This window comes from Heterodontus francisci, chromosome 34 (genome assembly GCF_036365525.1).
Source record: "Heterodontus francisci isolate sHetFra1 chromosome 34, sHetFra1.hap1, whole genome shotgun sequence".
Classification (NCBI taxonomy): domain Eukaryota; kingdom Metazoa; phylum Chordata; class Chondrichthyes; order Heterodontiformes; family Heterodontidae; genus Heterodontus; species Heterodontus francisci.
In genome coordinates this window covers 4,161,113-4,181,082 of record NC_090404.1, presented here as the reverse complement: position 1 = coordinate 4,181,082, position 19,970 = coordinate 4,161,113, and the positions used below count along the sequence as shown (strand labels likewise).

Genomic DNA, 19,970 nt, shown 5'->3' with positions numbered 1-19,970 from the left:
AAGTCTTTTGGATGTGGGAGAACTTGCAAACTCCACACTGGCAGTACCCAGAATTGAAGCTGGGTCCCTGGAGCTGTGAAGCTGCAATGCTAACCACTGCGCCACTGTGCCACCCTGTGATGGTCCCATGCATCTGGTACTCTTGTCCTTCGAGGTGGTAGAGGTTGTGGGTTTGGAAGGTGCTGTCTGAGGAGCCTTGGTGCGTTTGATAGAATATGTAAATTGAAAATATTTCCAGTGGTAGAACGGTTGATAACGAGAGGACAAAAATTCAAGGTAAATAGCAAAATAACCAAAAGCTACGTGGACTTGGATCTTGGAATATGGAGTAGAATCTCCAAATTTGCATATGGCACCAATGTTGGAGGTATGGCAAGTAGTGAGGATGATATATAACGACTGCAACAGGTCATAGATAGGTCAGCAGAGTGGACAGACAAGTGGCGGGTGATGCATTTTGGCAGAAGGAAAAGGGAGAGGCAGCATTTACTTAATGGCATAGTTCTAAAGAGTGTACAGGAACAGGGGGACATTGGGATGCATGTGCATTGATCTTTGAAGGTGGCACAACATCTTGAGAGAGTGGTTAGTCAAGCATATGGGATCTTGGGCCTCATAAACACAGGTATTGAGTACAAAATCAGGGAAGTTACGCTGAACATTTTTAAAGCTCTGGTCAGGCCAATACTGGAGTATTGCGTCCAGTTCTGGTCACCACACTTTTGGAAGTATGTGAGAGTCCTTGAGAGAGATTTATTAGAATAGTTCTGGGGATGGAGGATTTTAGTGACAAGGATAAGTTGGAAAAACTGAGCTTATTCTTCTTCAAACAAAAGAGGTTGAGGGGAGATTAATAGACACGTACAAGATTATGACAGATTTAGGCAAGTTAGAGGTGGAAAATAAAAGCAAAATACTGCAGATGCTGGAAATCTGAAATAAAAACGAGAAATGCTGGATACACTCAGCAGGTCTGGCAGCATCTGTGCAGAAATAAACAGAGTTAATGTTTCAGGTCAGTGACCCTTCATCAGAACTAACAAATATTAGAAATGTAAAAGGTTTTAAGCAAGTAAAGCGGGGGTGGGGCAAGAGATAACAAAGGTGAAGGTGTTGCTAAAGACAGGATCACAGAGAATAACTGACCAGAAGGTCATGGAACAAAGGCATTAACATACCATTCTGAGTATAAATACTGCTGAGTATTTCCAGCATTTCTTGTTTTATTTTATATTAGAGGAGGAAAGGTCGTTCACATTAACTAATGGTACAAGGACGAGGGGACACAGAATGAAGGCTTTGGGCAATAGATGCAAGGGTAATATGAAGAGGAACGCTGGAACACAGCGGGTGGTAATGACTTGGAAATTGCTGTCCACAAAGTTGGTGGAAGCAGAGACATTAAATGACTTCAAAAGGAAATTGGATGGTCATTTGAAGGAAATAGACTTGCAGGGCGACGCGGATCGAGTGGGGCAGTGGGGCACTGACTGAAAAGCTCTGTGGAGAGCCAGCATGTACTCAATGGGCCGAATGGCCTCCGTCTGTGCCGTAAATGACTCTCTAATTCTATGACTCTAGGCGATATGAGGAGGAAGACAAATGACAGAGGAAATTGTTATGATCTGGAATGCAATTCCTGAAAGGGGGGAAGTAGATTGAACAATAACTTTTGAAAGGGAATTTCATAGATATTTCAAATGGAAAAAGAATGCACGGTTTTGGCGAAATAACAGGGGGGAGTGGAATAAATGGATAGTTTGTCAAAGAGCTGCTGCAGTCCTGAAAGGCTGAATGGCCTCCTTCTCAGCTTTTTCATTCGAGCAGTGTATGACTTACTTGCTCAATCCATCACTCCTTTTTACAACTATCGTTAGTAAAAACGACCAAAAATTGTTGCATTTCTCTCGGGCCTTTCACGACCACAGGCCGTCTCAAAAACTTTTCAACTAATGAACTACTTGTGAACTACCGTCACTGATGGAATGTAGGAAATGCAGCAGCCAATTTGCACACAGCAAACATACGAACATGCGAATTGGGAGCAGCAGCAGGCCACTCGGCCCCTCCAATAACAGCAATACGATAATGACCAGATAGTCTGTTTTTGTGAGGTCGTTTGAGGGATAAATACTGATCAGAACACCTGGTAGAACTCTCCGGCACTTGTTCGAAATAGTGCCATGGGATCCTTTACACCTGAGAGAGCAGACAGCGCCCATGGTTTTTGTCCCATCCGAAAGACGATACCTCTGACAGTGCAGCATTCCACTGTAGTTCCAGTGTAATTTTTGTGCTCAGGTCCTCGAGTAGAACATGAAACTTGGACCTGCAAACTCGGAGCGGACATTGGTACCAACCAAGCCACGGCTGATGATCAAGGATCATTGCTCATTAAAAGATAGATCAAGGAGGAATAAGTAAATGGAACTCCAGGCATTCAAATGTTAAACTTCCATTATAGATACAGTGTGAAATCAGACAGAGTCCGGACCTCTCAGGTCATTCCCCCGTATGGTACAGAACGGCAGTTAGTCAGTACAGAGTGCAGGAGGAAATTCTTTTCTAAACTTTGCCAGTTTTGATGAAAGGTCACAGACCTGAAACGTTAACTTTGCTTCTCTCTCCACAGATGCTGCCAGATCTGCTGAGCTTTTCCAGTACTTTTTGTTTTTGTTATAGTTAGTACAGTCACTGTCTGTGGGTGTGACCTTGAATCCAACACGAGAATAACTCTGCCATTCTGGGAATTGCACTGTCATATTCAACCAATTTTTAATTTGTTACTGCGATGTGGGCGTCGCTGGATAGGCCAGCATTTATTGCCCATCTCTAATTGCCCTTGAACTGAGTGTCTGTCTAGTCCATTTCAGAGGACAGTTAAGAGTCAACCATATCGGCGTGGGTCTGGAGTCACATGTAGTCCAGACCAGATAAGGACTTCCCTAAATGACAATAGTGCATCAGATGGGTCTTCACAACAGTCGACAATGATATCATGGTCACCCATTTTTGATCGACAAGGGAACCAAGGGTTATCGGGGATTGGTGGGGGAGGGTTTCGGGGCAAGCAAGAAAGTGGTGACAAGGTCACAACAAGATCAGCCATGATATTCTTAAATGGCGGAGCAGGCTTCAGGAGCTGAATGGCCTACTCCTGCCTCTATTTCTTATGTTCTTATCACAGTGACCCGAAACCATCAGCCTCAGTAAATCTCACTGATGTACTGAACTCGTGAACAATAGTGCATGAATGGACTAAATGGAGAGGCTCTGGGGAATGTGGCTGAAGGAGTTAAGGACGTTTGAATTCGGGACCACAGTGTGCTATACCCACAGGATATTTTTCACTGTGGCCAATGACTTACAATGAATATATGGCGGTAAAGAAAGTTACAGTTTATTCTCCTTTTATCTGTGTTCTTTAGAAGTGGAAAATGTATCCAATGATTTACTATATTGCTGATGTGTTTGAAGTAATTCGAGTTGAGTGCGTTGATGTACATGAAAGGACCACATGTTCAGAAATATTACAATCGTCCCTTCATAACCCAGTCATATTCTCCCTTTATATCTTTGTGATAAGTGTGCCCCATTAGTAGAGATACCGCAGGGATATCACCAGGATTATTGTGAATTGATCTCATTACTTCTGGATATCCGAGGGATTGAAATGATCCAGAAAATCAGGAAGAACTGGAAGGCGTCAAAGTAATGCAACTGAAATAAAGAGGCAGCTTCGCGTTAGGATTAGTCAATCACAAAGATGTGGTTGTAGAACAGCATCTTTCAGGCCCATCTATCTATCTGTCCATCTGTTCATTCCACGCATCCATCAATCTGTTCATCAGTACGTGAAACAAAACGTTTAGACATTCAGGAGATCTCTTCTGCTCTGTGCCAAACCTTCCATTTTGTTCTATTCCTCACCAACCCCACCACTATCACACAGCCTATTACATGTCTAACCTTTGCTAGTTCTGATGAAAGTTTATGAAGAAGCAAACAGCACTGAAACCGACACTTCGGCTCACCGAGTCTGTGCCAACCAACAACCACCCATTGATACTAATCCTACGTTAATCCCATAATCCCTACCACATACCCACACTAGGAGTAATTCACAATAGCCAATTTACCCATCGACCTGCAAGTCTTTGGCTGTGGGAAGGAACCAGAGTACCCGGCAGAAGCCCACGAGGTCACAAGGAGAACTCCACACAGGCAGTACCCGAATCCAGATCACTGGAATTGTGAGGCTGCATTGCTAACCACTGTGCCACTGTGTCGCCTGGTGCATAGACGTTAAACGTTAACTCTGTTTCTTTCTCCACAGTTGCTGCCAGACCTGCTGAGTATGTCCAACACTTTCCACTTTGATCTCAGATTTTCAGCATCAGCAGTATTTTGCTTTTATTCAGCCATCCAACTATCTAGTCATCCCTGCATCGTTGCAGCTATGCCTCCATCCACGCAAACAAGCATATTTATCAATTACAGAATGTATTTTCTCTCTGAGGCCCACACTATCAATCTATCTATCTATCTATCTATCTATCTATCTATCTATCTATCTATCTATCTATCTATCTATCTATCTATCTATCTATCCATCCATCTATCTGTCTCTCCGTCCGCCTGTCTGTCTGTCTATCTATCTATCTATCTATCTATCTATCTATCTATCTATCTATCTATCTGTCTATCTGTCTATCTATCTATCTATCTGTCTATCTATCTATCTATCTATCTATCTATCTGTCCGTCCGTCCGTCTGTCTGTCTATCTATCTATCTATCTATCTATCTATCTATCTATCTATCTATCTATCTATCTATTACAATGTTATGATATGCTGCACAGTTCCTCAGACTGTTGGTCCTAAAAGGGTGTCTGAGACAGTGGATATGTTTCCTTTACTGAGAGATGGGAACAGTTCACCTCGGTAAGCAACTGAAAAAAATAAAATTAACTCCAGTATTGTTGCTGGGCAGATTTGTTTCCCAATAGGCCTCATTGACAATGGTAAGGGTTTGAAGTTGGTTTGTAGCCAAGCGGTCAGTAACGAGGAAACAGATCTTTGATTTACTGCACAGAACCCCAGATGCTTCCTGTAAATGACATTGCTGTTTGAGTCTCCCTGATGGCAGTCGGCTGGGTTGGTGCCAAATACTGTGTGGGGCAGATTAGTGTGAATATGAATGGACAAAGATGGCATTTAACCATTTAAATATTAACTATTCAGCAGCGCTCTTACAAAAAAATAAATCATTTCACAGTATCAAGTCTAAAGAATGATTTTCGGTAAACTCACTGCTCATATCATTATAAACTGGGAGCGCAAAATAATAAATTGACACGTGACAATTAAATATTATTCTGAATCGTTAAAACCATTTATTTCTACTGCATGAAGTTCTAGAGAGAGATTTTAATGACCCCCCACACCCACATCGGAAATAGAAAATTGGGAATCGTATATTAAATAAAGAAAAAGGTGGAATTGCTCTGAAGCCGCTGCATTTCCTTGAATTTTCTCACAGAGCTGTGTATCACATTCAAACTATAAAGACTCTTTCATTGCTGATATCAGCTGCGGACAGTTTAATATCTGATAATTTGGATTGCATATCCATCCCTCTCAGTGGAGATATCAGTGGTTAGAGAAATGCCCACTTTGTGATCCGTTTCCACAACAAATAAAGCGTTTCTTTTTGTGATATTTTGTAGCATAGCTTTAAGTCCTGATATACTGTGTTCCTGATACCAGTGCGTGTTAAACAGTCTGTCGTTAGTAATGTTAGCTGCAATGATCTGGGTATCAGGGATAGATTTCCTGATTACCGTATTGATTCTGATTCACTAGATTCTCTTTTTCAAAAGCTGATATGAATTTTACATGTCAAGGCATGCGGACTTCTGTATTCGGTAATTTTAAAAGGACTGGCGTCAGGAGCAGCTCGAGAAATGCAGACAGAGAGAAAGACTTGTATAATACGAGGCGTTTCTATTCATTCTGATCCTAAATCGTATAACTACAGCCATTCAAATTGAAAATAAAATCACTTTACTTATGTCCCGCATTTAATTGCATAAATTGATAACAATTCAAATTATCGGGGATACTTCACTGGTACGGATCGAAGGAAGATGAATTGATACATACTATCAGTAACTTTAGACCTTGGTAACGTAATTTAATCTTAGTGATTCACATCCCCTGTGATGAGTTGAGGAAATAAAGGGATTTAATTCACAGTCCACAATGCAATTGTTTATTACTGACGCATTCTTCACTGCAACAGTTCCATTTAGTACCAAGTAACACATTGCATTGAAACCACACAGCCAACTAACTATCCCTGGATACAGATAAAAAGTTCACATTTAATAATAACTCAGTGTAATGATATGAGTCCATTCTGTTGATGATGTGGAAGATGGGACGTGGATCCAGTAACCACCTCTATCAGGGAAGCAATAGGCGGCGCCTGTAACCTCGCCCCCTTCTGCCGGGTATTTAAATGCCGGTCACTGGGACCGCAATACAACAGTGTGGGAGTCGGTTTGCTCAGTGAGTTCTTACCAGAACCATTGCCCCCAAATTGCCAGAAAGATGAGGTCGGCGATTTCTCTCAGTCTGTTACTGGTTTTCTTATCCCGTGAGTAGTTTTTACTGTCCGAGTCTCTCACTGTTACCGTCTCAGTGTTAGTCTCTCTCTGGAATGTTACAGAGTCAGGAATCATTTCACCAGGATTAATCCTCGGGGTTTTTGATATTTTTTTACAGGTGTCCATTCGGATGTCGTGTTGACTCAGCCAGAGGCAGAGACCGGGAAACCCGGAGGCTCCCTGAGACTGACCTGTAAAACCAGCGGGTTCAATCTTGGCAGCTACCGCATGTACTGGGTCCGACAGGTTCCCGGGCAGGGGCTGGAGTGGATAGTTTACTACTACAGTTCATCCGGCAACAACTACGCCCCGGAGATTAAAGATCGATTTACTGCGTCCAAAGACACTTCAAAAAACATCTTCGCTTTGGACATGAAGAAACTGAAGACTGAAGACACCGCCATTTATTACTGTGCAAGAGATCACAACGAGAGGAACCAGGGCTGGACATGTACAATAACACATGGAGAGGGAATTCAACAACTTCCATCATAAACTGACGGTCAGTAATTTTATTAAATACAATATTAACGGCGTTGTTCAGAACCAGGCCATAGACCGTCTCTCACAGACCTAGCACCGTGAAAATTCAATGGTACAAATCTCAGACACTAACTGATGAGTAATTTTGGCTGTGCTGATTTTTAATGTTAACAGTGTCAGCAATTGCAGATCTGGATAAGATGCTAGTTTTAATGGGACTGATATCTGGAGGGAGTTACTTGGAGCTGGGTTCAATTCCTACTGCATGGTGTAAACTTTTGGATATATTCTGAATTAGATCAGAAGTGAATTTTTATTTGAAGTGAATATTGGGAGGCAGTACTGAACAGAGAGTGAGTGCAGTATTTGTGCAGGTTCGTGTCACTGTGGGTACAGCAGTGGGTCACGGTGCTGTACAGAGCGAGATCTTCATACAAAAACCCCAGACAGGGAGTTTGCTCAAACCAGCGATCACTAACACGGCCGATGGTCCGTAAACAATGAGGATTAAATAAAAAATTGGGGAAATACAATATAGATTTGTAACATTGTATAGAAGTCTCCTGCTTTATTAATGTTGACTGTCACGCTAAATCAGCACAGATGATTCTGAAATATTCCGATCTCTTTATAAATATAATGACTGGTATAAACTGAACTTTCTCACTGATGTCCTCTTAGGGGGATCGCAATCATGTTTTTGAGAGCGCTGTGAAATGTAATCTCTGTATTTTACAGTTAACAGTCCGCCGCAGTATTTGACACGGTTTGTCTCACTGTGATATACTGGGTGGCACAGCAGTTACTGTCAATACAAAAACTCCCTCAGCACTAATTGATGAGTCTGGGTCAGTGCTCGCTTTAACAATCCAACTATATATACAGTGAAGTACTATTTGTGTCCAGCACTGTCCTCCTAGCACGGTTTATTATGGATAAACGGATTAATTATTCATTCATCAGTTAGTGATTTCAATAATTGCTGATATGTTACTGTGTGAAATATAAAACATCAGGGAAATTTATAAAGAGTGAAAAGAATTATTAACGCAGTTATAATTTTACAAAGAACCATCAATATTTTATTTTGCCTCTGGAGTGTGAATATTTAAAATAATAATGGATTTCTCATTATTCTGTGCAGAGCCGGTTATTGTGTGACCCAGCCCAGGGAATGTAACACTGTGACGCCATGGACTACTGGGGACAAGGGACCATGGTGACGGTGACTGCAGGTAAGAAACATACATTTATTCATTAACTGTTTTATTTGTGTTTTTAATTTTATATTTGTGTTTTTTGCAATGATACATTCGTTCACTGAAAAGTGGATTTGGTGGATTCTATATTGCGAATTTGTTGCAATGTTTCATGTGATTCTGCTGCTAAGGGATTAAAGAACTTAATGGTTTCTTTACACACGGTGCTGTTGAAGGATTCAGCTCCAGATTGATGTGATTTGGTGTTTATTTGTTGATGGGACTGAGTGTTTGGGCTACTTTAAATACCAAACTGTTGTTAAACCGTTTGACGTTTCTGCAATGTTTAATCTGGGTGACATCTAATTGCTGCAGGTTTTCTGATCTAATAGAAACAATAAGTTTTTAAATATGTTTGAAATAAAATTATGCAGAAAGCTTCAGTGGTCAAAAATAGCCTTCTGATATTTTGATCTATTTTTATTTGTGGTAATTAAATTGCCATCTATCAATCTACTGCTTACGAATGCTCATATGTAATGCAATAAATTTTGATGTAATTAAGAACTACAGAAATAACAAATTTGCAGCTTTGGCCAGATTTACATTAATATAACCTCACTTTTAATAATGCAGTGATATCAGGCAATATCAATGAAATATGCTACAGAATCAATATTAATTTATTAAACATGCTCTCTGTACTAACAAATCTGCTGCCTTTATTTTATACATTTGGTAATTCAGAGACAGGCAGGCTCGGTGGATTCTGTATTGAGATGTTTTTTTTGGGATGTTACATTTGATTCTGCTGAAAGTGATTGTGGAATTAAGCTGCTTCGCCTTGAAACGTACTGAGGCGGGATTCAGCCCCTCAGTGATGTGAGTTGGAGCTTATCTGCTGAGGAGAGTGTGTCTCTGTGTTACAAAGTAAAATTTGTAAAACTATTTGGCGTTTCTGCTTTGTTGAACCCGGGTGACATCGAGCGGCTGCAGGTTTTCTGATCAAATGGATGCATTCTGTTTGTTTGAAACTGCTTCAGAGATGATTCGAAAGCCGGATAACAGGCAGATATCAGAAATTAAAAAAAAGGATATTTCAAGGCATTTAAAAAAATTTAAATGATAATTGCAGATTGAACTGTTAAGCCATGGTTTGTAACGATCCTTCAATACGTGAAATGTTACTGTAATTACAAACTGAATAAGTAGCAGCTTTGCAGATTGGAGAGTAAAATTAATACAGTTCAAACAATTAAAATGCGGCAATATGTCCTCATATAAACCAAATATGCTTTCATGTTGAGATCGATTCATTATTCAAGAATCATCTTTTACAGTTCTGGCGTGCCAAGCGCACAATTGTCGTGACCGGAAAACTTTATGACTGGAGACTATTTTTAATTGTGCTTGAAATTATTTCAATAAGAGTGTACTTATTCCAGTGCTGTTTTCAGGTTAATGAGTGCTTTTAAATTAATTGTGATATTCCTGATTAAAAAAGGTGAATGTCAGCTTGTATTTACTTACAACTTAAATAGGCGTTGTAAATTGCAGTTTGTCAGTGTAATATATCTGTCCGGTTATTGCATTCTTTGAGTTCATGTTCTTCCATGTTCTTTCTTCAATGTCATTTGTTGTTGGATAGTGAGATAATTATCACTAATCTAATATTAACCATTTTCCTGGGACAAGAGGTCAATGGCAGTCAAAGAATTGTGCATATGATTTTATTTAAATTGAAGAAACTTGCAGACTGCGTAAGGCTAAAGACAAACAAATAACACCTGGAAATTCAAGCAGATTCAATTAATTACAAAAGTTTAATGTTAGTTTTGAATTCAGTAACAACATCCTGTCTCCCATAGTTGTGCTGCACGCAGGATGGAATGATAGACAAAGAACAGATTATACCTGAGAGTTATGCTTAATTCTTAATAAATATTAAATTGATCCGCAAAATCTCGGCTACATTTCCTCATTAGGTTTCAATGTCACAGATGATCTGAAAGAGTTGTTTTCGTCCAGTTTTGCAGTGATCATTTTGGAACTTCTTTCAATAAAAATCACAATATATTTAGCAATTAATTTACAGGGACTGTGTGAATTACGGGAGTAAAATCTAAAAACATCGTGTGATTAAATTGTGGCTGCACAGTTACTGATCGCAAAGTGCCAGGATATTTTTGATATTTTATCTCATATAGTTAAGATTTATAACGATATTTAAACACGGGAGAGCTGCTTTCACAAACAGGCCATGTTGCAGCCCAGTTAGTGACATGTGACCCCGGCCAGGCTAAATCCATTGTGTGAAATACTCGCTGAGAATGGTAGGAGCTTATAATATATCAACGCATTCAGATACCTGCGCAGTTTACAAGTTTGCAGAGAGAAAGCAGGGCGGGACTCGAACTTATTGTTCATTTTAAATTATTGCACTGTGATTCGATTTCAGCAAAAGTAATATATTTGTCTGAAAGTTTTCATCTATTACTATGACGTTGATTATTTAATATTGATAAAGTGTCATAATGACTTAATTAAAACTCCATTAATTCACAGGGTGCCGGGCAGAAACTGGTCTTGAAGTAATATTAACTAATTTATTTATTTTTATTTATTTATAAATGGTAAATACAGTATAAAATCAGATAACATGAATATTAGCTTAGAATATAATTGTACTAATTTACTAAACATAAATGACCTCCCACAATTCAATAGTATACTTGCCAGGATTCCAATGAGTGCAAAATCTCAAGAATCGGAGTAACTTTTTCATTATGTCTAGCAATAACTTAGAGAATACATTTCTTACTCAGCTGTTCTCAGCTCAATCAAGTGTCACCGCAGATTTTAATGAATTAACTTTGAGCAGTGGTTCAACTATTTTTTTTTGTAAAATTGAATTCTGCAATTGTATCAAACCAGTGGGTAATCAGTTTGCAAGATAAATATCTCCTGATTTTCTAAATTCTTACTCTGTCACTGAGTTCTGGTTATGGACATCTAATTTTCCTGAATGTGTATTCTTCTAATGTACTCATTTAAAGCAAAACTTTCTTACATGCTTTTAAGATTGTAAACAGACAGGGAGAAACAGTTGGAGGTCGAAGGGAGTTTTTGAAATGAATATCAGTTTAATTTCAAAAGAGTATACAGATTTGGAGTGGTCACAATTTGATAATTGATGAACTAGAATAAAACAGCTTCATTGAAATTGACAATTGAACAGATCTATCTGCTGAGAGCCCGATTGTTGCACCGTTTGTGTCTGTTCTGTTTCTGTGTACCTGCTCACTGTGTCAGGACGAGGAATCCTCCCTGCAGGTTGCAAACAGACTGGTTCGTTTCATTTCAAGGAGTGCAACTTGATCCATTTAATTAAGAAACTTGTACCCCCGAGAAACCTAAAAGTTTGACTTTAAGTTTGATGAGGCGCCTCAGCAATGAGATCATAATTCCAGTCTGTGGCAGTCAGAAATAACAGTTCAGAGACACAACAGACGGACTGTAGAAGGAGATTTGGTCAGTTTGTAATCAGTAATGTGCCTCCCTTGGGAGTGATTGATTCGGCAATGTAGAGGAAGTTTTACTGTATATTTAATCTATATTGTAACTGTTCTGGGACTACTTGATGGGGACAGCGTAGAGGGAGGAATTACTCAGTATCTAGATTAGATTAGATTTAGATTAGATTAGAGATACAGCACTGAAACAGGCCCTTCGGCCCACCGAGTCTGTGCCGAACATCAACCACCCATTTATACTAATCCTACATTCCTACCAAACATCCCCACCTGTCCCTATATTTCCCTACCACCTACCTACACTAGTGACAATTTATAATGGCCAATTTACCTATCAACCTGCAAGTCTTTTGGCTTGTGGGAGGAAACCGGAGCACCCGGAGAAAACCCACGCAGACACAGGGAGAACTTGCAAACTCCACACAGGCAGTACCCGGAATCGAACCCGGGTCCCTGGAGCTGTGAGGCTGCGGTGCTAACCACTGCGCCACTGTGCCGCCCCTAATCTAAACCGGATTGAACCTGTCCTGGATATATTTGATGGGACAGCGTTGAGGGAATTTTTGTTTTATATTAAACTGATGCTGTACCTGACCCAGAGTGACAGTGTGGTGTCGAGGCGGCTTTCTACGGAATATAACACTTGCGACGTCTGAGATTACAACTCATGATAGGGCCGTATAGAGGGATCTTTACTTTGCAGCTTAACTGTTCTGTACCTGATCTGAGAATATTTTCCCCACAGTGTTCAAGGAATCTCAATCTGCATCTAACTCATAAGCTGTGAGTCCTCGACCCAGATATATGAATATGAATTATTAAATTGTCCAGATGAAACAACGCACATGAATTGATTTTAATAATAATTCTTGGCCAAATTTTAATGAATTAATAATATTTAAACATATAGATAATTATTGAATGAGATTGGCCTGATTTTGAGTGCACTTTCAGAACAAACAGTTTCAGGAAGTGATTGTAACGCTCCAGAGACCAACGCCTGTTCTCAACTGATGGGAGACTGGAAGTTATTTTGGCGCTTTAAATGGAGATAGTGGAGACTCCCGCTCCGAATAACCATCATGATATTCTCATGTTTGAAATCATTATTTAGTTCAAGTATTTTCAAAAGGTCACAGTCAGTGGTAAACTCTGGGGAGATGCAATCATTGGATTGTGTCACAGCAGAGGGCACACAGCCACTGAAGTAAGCTCTTGTGAAATTTTTGAAGTGATATCATTAGCCTGCAATCAATGTCAATCACAATATGCTTTAAGTCTCTGACAGTATCTGATTGACTCATTTGAATAAAATCGCTCAGAACCTCTTATTTTAAAAACCCTCTTTCATTATAAAAAGCAACAAAATATATGTCACAGAGATGTTCAAATTTATGAAGCTTTTCGTCCCATTAAATTGGGGATAACAAATACTACTGAGTCGGGGAGAATGACAGAAAGTTCTCGCAGAGAATGTGGCCATTCAGCCCGTCATGCCTGTGTTAGCTCTCAAAGCGCTCTCCAATTTAATCTTTCAAGCCAGTTTTCCCCTCATAACTACGCAAATTAATGTCCTTCGAGGATATGCCGGTTGCACCTGCAGAGAACCTGCACAGACACGACGGGCTGAATGGCCTCCTTTTGTGGTGTAATCGTTCTGTGCTTCTGTGAAAAGCACCCTCTGTCAGGAAAGAAACCTTTTTCCGCAGCCACCACCCGCCCACGCTCTTTTTTGACAATTAATTATTTTGTTACAGACCCCCTTTTCAGAGGAAAAAGCTTTTCCTTATCTGCTGTATCAAAACATCCCATAATTTTGAACATAACTAATCGGAAAGCGCCTAACGAGAACAATTCGGCTCGTATAATAACTCCATACAACTGTACTCCCTCATTCATGGCATCATTCTGGTAAACTCCCTCCACACTCCCCCCAAAGCCTTGACATCCTTTCGAAAGTGTGATGGCCAGAATTGTGCAAAAATACTCCAGCCTAATTAGTGATTTGTAATACTTTAATATGACTTCCTGGTTTTTTGTAATTCGTACTCCATTTTACAAGACCAAGTATTCCATTCGCTTTCTTAACCACCTTGAAAAAAAACATTGTGAAAATGCAACTCAGGTCCCTCTGCATTTCTACCCCTTCAATATAGGACCATTTAGATTGCATTAATTTTCCGTATTGTTCCTCAAAAGGTCCAGCACTTCACATTTAACCGCATTAAATTGCATTTGCTCTGTCTCTGAACATTTCACCTGCCCATGTCCTTCTGAACTCTGATACTATCCTGCTCACAATTTGTTTAGTATCATCTTTGACCTTCGAAATTCTACGCCCCATACCCAATACCACGTCATTATATTTAACAAAAATAATAATGACCCTATGACCGACCCAAGGGGGATCGCAATGCTTAATTCTCTCCAGTCAGAAAATCATTGGTTCACCGTCACTCTCTGTTTCCTGTACCTGAACAGGCTACTGAGACCCCTTTAATCCACGTGCTTCCATTTTCCGAATGTTCTCTTACGTGACATGTTATCTAATGCCATTTGAAAGCCCATATGTCCAACTGTTGCGCCACCATAACCGGCAACCTCTTTTGCATCATATTGGTGAGCGAGCTTCCAATATCTGACCGATAGGCCTCAGGTGTTTGAATTGTCCACACAAATCAGAAGTGAGAGTTGACCATGTCAGCAATAACACTTCAGGAACTTTTGTCCTTCCTTCCATGGAACCGACTGATATTCACTCGATTTATAATGTGTAAGTAATGACAATATCAGATATTTGTAGAAGAAACCTGTCCTGGTGTTCACATTATGGTCGGTGCAAGCAGCAAGAAGAAGTGTCTGTCACGACACAGTCAGCAACACCAGTTCTCACTGGTGAGGGGTGGGAAGATACTTTGGAAAATTAACTTTAAAGCGCATCAGTCCAAATGACCGATTTTTAGGGATCGGATTTAATTCGGTTTATTATTTGAGTTGGAGGGAGAAGCAAACTCCAGAGAATCCATTCAGTCGAATAATATAGAACAGAAGTCACAATCTTCAAGTACTTAAAAGGAAAGTGATAGCTTAGAGTCATTGCCGAGTCATTAAAAACTTTAATTCCAGAAACTAGGCTGTGTAAAAATTCCCCTCTGACATCTGTGTACTAAATGATTCAGTCCATATTTTAAAGTAGACTTCAACTATTTATTGTAAAAGTTCTTCATTATTATGGGAACATAGAAGATTAAAATGAAGTCTGCTAGAGGTGTTTTGAATAATGAATGTTTTACACAGAAATTCAGAAACCAATTTGCCCAGATCAGTGAGTTGGTCTGTCGAGGGCACTGATTTTTAATCAGCGTCAAAAGAATGAAGGAAGAGGGTATGAATCTACTCTTCTACACAGGGGGTTGATCGGATCTGGAATGTCCTGTCAGAAAGAGGGCTGTAAATAGAATCTAAAAGAGCTGGATAAAATGAAATTTTGAAAAGAAGATTAGGAATTGGAAGGTCAGCGGGATCGCTGGAGTGATCTTTCACAGGCCTGATGGACCGAATGGCCTTCTTCTCAGCTATCATGTCTATGAATTTATCACCCTGGGTCATAAGCATGCTCGGATGTTTTGTAGGTTTTTATGGGAAAATAATGGAATGAATTTGCCTGGTATTCAAGTTTACAGTATTAAGTTCATTTTATAAGCACGCATTCCAATGGCACTTTTTCAGGCTAGTTGCTATTTATTTGGAGGGGGAGTGGGGGTTGGTGGGGGGGGTGGTGCGGGGTGGTCTGCTGGTGGTGGGGAGGGGCGCTGGGAGGAGGTGGAGGTGCGGGGAAACCCAGCAGTCAATTTGCAGAGAAGAAATTTCCAAAAACTAAATGCCGCGTGTTTTTTGACCAAGTGTTGTTGATTTAGAAATAAATATTGGCCGAACAAAGTGGGAAACTCCTCTTTCAGTTTAATCCAATGAAAAATACCTTATTGAGATAACTTCAAAAGGCTCTTACTTTAGTAATGTGACAGGTCCTGAAAGAGAGGTGTGTTCCTGACCAGGGGACCGACAGGTGATGATCACCAAATGATGTAACTGATCGCAGCTCAAATGCGGATGAAGGTTTTAATCAGAAAATATTGGAATCAGTTTCCAGCTGGAGTCGAATTGCGAGTTGTCTGGTTATTTAATAAGCAGGAATCACAGTCTAACTTGTTCAATTTGCCATTCTTTCCTAGCGACACCGTCTCCCCCAACCCTTTACGGCCTGTGCTCCTGTGAACAACCCAACACCGACGGCTCCATGGCCTACGGCTGTTTGGCGATGGACTACATCCCCCAAATCACCAGCGTTTCCTGGAAGAAAGGTAAAGAACCGATCACCACTGGTTTGAAGACTTACCCGTCAGTGCTGAACAAGAAGGGAACCTACACCCTGAGCAGCCAATTAACCATCACCGATTCAGAGGTGGGAAGCAGCAAAATCTACTGCGAGGTTCGACGCGGAGAGTCGCTCTGGATCAAGGAAATTCCAGGTTAGTGTTGTGGAAACTGTGGAAAAACAGAAAAGCTAGAAGGATCTTGTGTAGAACTTTGGCTATTCCACATTTAGAGTGTTGTGCACAGTTCAGACCCCTGGAAACATCAGTTAGTGCCTGCTTGATGCAAATAACCTGTTAAAATATAAGAACAGTTTGTATTAGTTATTAATTTCTTCTAGAAATGTCTAACGTGTTTTTTCTTAAAGATTGTAAAGGTGACATCGTCCATCCAACTGTTATCCTCACCCAGACTTCCAGTGAAGAAATCACAAGCAGCAGATTTGCAACTGTCGTGTGTTCAATCATCGATTTCCATCCAGAAGCAATAACCGTGAATTGGTTGAAGGATGGGCATCCCATGGAATCGGGCTTCGTCACCTCTCCCGCCTGTGAAACGAACGGGAACTTCTCAGCAACCAGTCGGCTGACAGTTCCCGCTCGGGAATGGTTCACCAACACGGTCTATACCTGCCAGGTCTCCCATCAAGCGGCCACCCAAAGCCGAAACATCACCGGATCTTTCTGTACTCCATGTTACTGAAAGACAGGAATTTATTGGAATTAGTACAAAGAACAATTTCTAAATCGCCATCGTGCAGTTTTTATGTGTTATTTCGCTGTGAGTTTAGGATTTAGAAATTAGGAATTAGGATTGCTCACGGTTCAACATGTCATCACATCATGAAAGAATGATTAGCTCTACTGTGATGTCATGTAGTGAGTGAGGTGGCCTGTAAATCAGCTTTATCCTGAATGGGCTAATCATACACGGAGCAGCAATCGGCATCTGGAACCCTTTCTTGGTAACGGCCTCGGAATCAGGTGCCAGAAAGAGCATCTACCCTATTTAGAAAACTGTGTTCAATTCTGGACTGCAGAGCACAGGAAGAATGTATTGGTCTTGGGAGTGGTGCAACAAGAATTGACCATAATGATAACGGGGCTGATCGGGTTAAGTTATGAGGACAGGTTTCACAGGCCAAACTGGTATTGCTTTGAGTATAGAAGATTAAAGGGTGATCTAATTGAGGTGGTTAAGATGTTTACTGGAATTGATGGAGTCAATGGAGAAAAATATTTCCTCTGGTGAGGAACTTCAGAACAAGGGGGCATAACCTTCAGATTAGACCATGGTCATTCAGGAATGATATCAGGAAGGGAATATTCACACAGTAGATAGCGGTAATCTGGAATTCTCTCCCCCAACTCGCTTTAGAAGCTTGACATCCATGGAAAACTTTAATGTTGCGAGTGATAGATTTATGACAGGTAAGGGTATTAAGGGTTATATATGGGTAAACAGAATTAAGATACAATTCAGCCATCGTGTAATTGAATGGCGGAACGTGCTCGAGGGGCTGAATGGCCTCCTCTTATTCTTATGTTCTTATTACAGTCCTGTGGTCAGATCGCCTTCTAACTCCAGGCCGACACATAAATACTCACTCGTGGCAGATATTAGAAAACTATCTCATCCGGTATTGCGAATTATTCCTCACCACACAAAAACAAAAACCTTGGGACTGCATTTTACCAACCTTTCGCCCCTCCTCTGACTGGTTGCTGAACATTTTCATCTCCCCAAATATACTGACAAGGCACCAGAACAATAACCTTGTTTCCAGTTGGTCCTAAAATTCGTAATTTCATTCGTTTTGAGCCAGTATGAATTACATGTGTAGCTCATGTCCTGGGGTGACAGAGCCATTATATTCAGCAGAGATGTAATCCGCTTGGATGTCCCAGATTTTACAAATCGTTGCCCTTCCCATGAACGACAGTGTTGAAGTGAAAGGTGTTTTTCCCCTCCTGAAGAAAGTGATAGTTAAATACTCGCGTCCTGATCCTGAAGATGGAGATTTCTTCGACTCTCATTTCTGTTCTACAGATTCTTCCGAGTGCAATCATCCAGTAATTAAACTACTGCCACCATCAATAGAACAGGTCTTACTGGAGGCCACGGTCACCTTAACCTGCGTCGTGTCTAATGCTCCTTATGGTGTCAACGTGTCCTGGACACAAGAACAGAAGCCTTTGAAATCAGAGATTGCCGTCCAACCCGGAGAGGATCCCGACAGCGTGATCAGCACCGTAGACATCTCGACACAAGCCTGGCTGAGTGAGGCTGTGTTCTACTGTGTGGTGAGCCATCAGGATCTGCCGACTCCTCTCAGAGATTCCATCCACAAGGAAGGTGAGCAATGTGATTGAAGCAATAAGTCAGAGGTTGTGCTTATTGCCGGTGTTTGTGCAAGGCCCAATTAAGTGGTTGAATGGATTACGCTGATACTTTAATTGTAATTCACTAACGAACCTCCCTGGGACCAGAGGTGATGCATTTCAGGCGACGCTGGATACGTAGATTATGGAGAAAGGAATAGAAAGAGCTGAAGTAAGGTGGGAGGAGGTCCGTGTGCAGCATGAACACCAGCATAGGCTAGCTCCTCCTAATGGCCTGCTCCTGTGCTGCAAGTTCTATGTAATTTTCCAGTCTAATCCTTTATGTTCTCGGCGAGCAGGATTGCAGCGCCTCTGCGCCAGCTGGAAAACAGCACAGGCCCCAGAGAGGAAAAGGAAAACCTTCTCAATTTCTCTCACATTTAACCACCGGTGTCATTGTCTCTGAAATTGTCTCGTTTATTGACATTTATTTTAATTTTTCAGCATGGAAAGATCTGCGGGAACCATCTGTGTCTGTTCTCCTGCCCCCAGCAGAAGAAATCTCCGCTGAGAGGTTCCTCTCCCTCACCTGCTTAGTGAGAGGTTTCTCCCCCCGAGAGATCTTCGTCAAGTGGACTGTCAATGACAAGTCGGTGAATCCCGGCAACTACAAGAACACCGAGGTGATGGCGGAGAACGATAAGAGCTCCTTCTTCATCTACAGCCTGTTATCCATTGCAGCGGAGGAGTGGGCCAGCGGCGCTTCTTACTCCTGTGTGGTGGGACATGAAGCGATCCCCTTGAAGATCATCAACAGAACAGTTAATAAATCCAGCGGTAAACCGAGTTTTGTGAACATTTCCCTTGCACTGTTGGACACCGTTAATTCATGTCAATGAGAATTTCTCGATTGCATTTCAATTCTTAAATAAAAAAACACAACAAAGACCTTTTCTTCCAATCGCGATTTAAATACACAACAGCTCAATTAATTGTGCTTCCCACATTTGCTAAGTGTAGGTCTTTTCATCAAAGCATGATATTTGCAGGTCTCGGGCCCAAGTCTTGTACAACCAGTGTTTCCAGCACATAATAATTCACAGAGTAAACCTGATTCATTATTGGATTCTGTGGAAGTATTTCAGCAACTTTCCTCCTGTTGGAGGAGGGGGAGGCGGTGGGGAGCATTAGAGGGGGACAGGGGTGGGGGGCCGGGGAGGAGGAGATGGGGAACCTGGACATTTCTCCTTACCAACAAAAATACGCAGTGCATTTAGATCTCGGTGTACCTGCTTCTCGTGTTGGCCATCCCTTCAGAATAGGGTCAGTTTTTAGTTGCAGCATCATGCGCACTGGGAACTGAAGTGATGGCCACACACGAATACGAA

The 19,970-nt window shown here is 41.0% G+C and overlaps 1 pseudogene; it reads left to right on the top strand.

Moving 5' to 3' along the window:
• Positions 1 to 6,536: 6,536 nt before the first annotated feature.
• Positions 6,537 to 19,530, top strand: LOC137348928 (Ig heavy chain C region-like; annotated as a pseudogene).
• Positions 19,531 to 19,970: the final 440 nt, after the last annotated feature.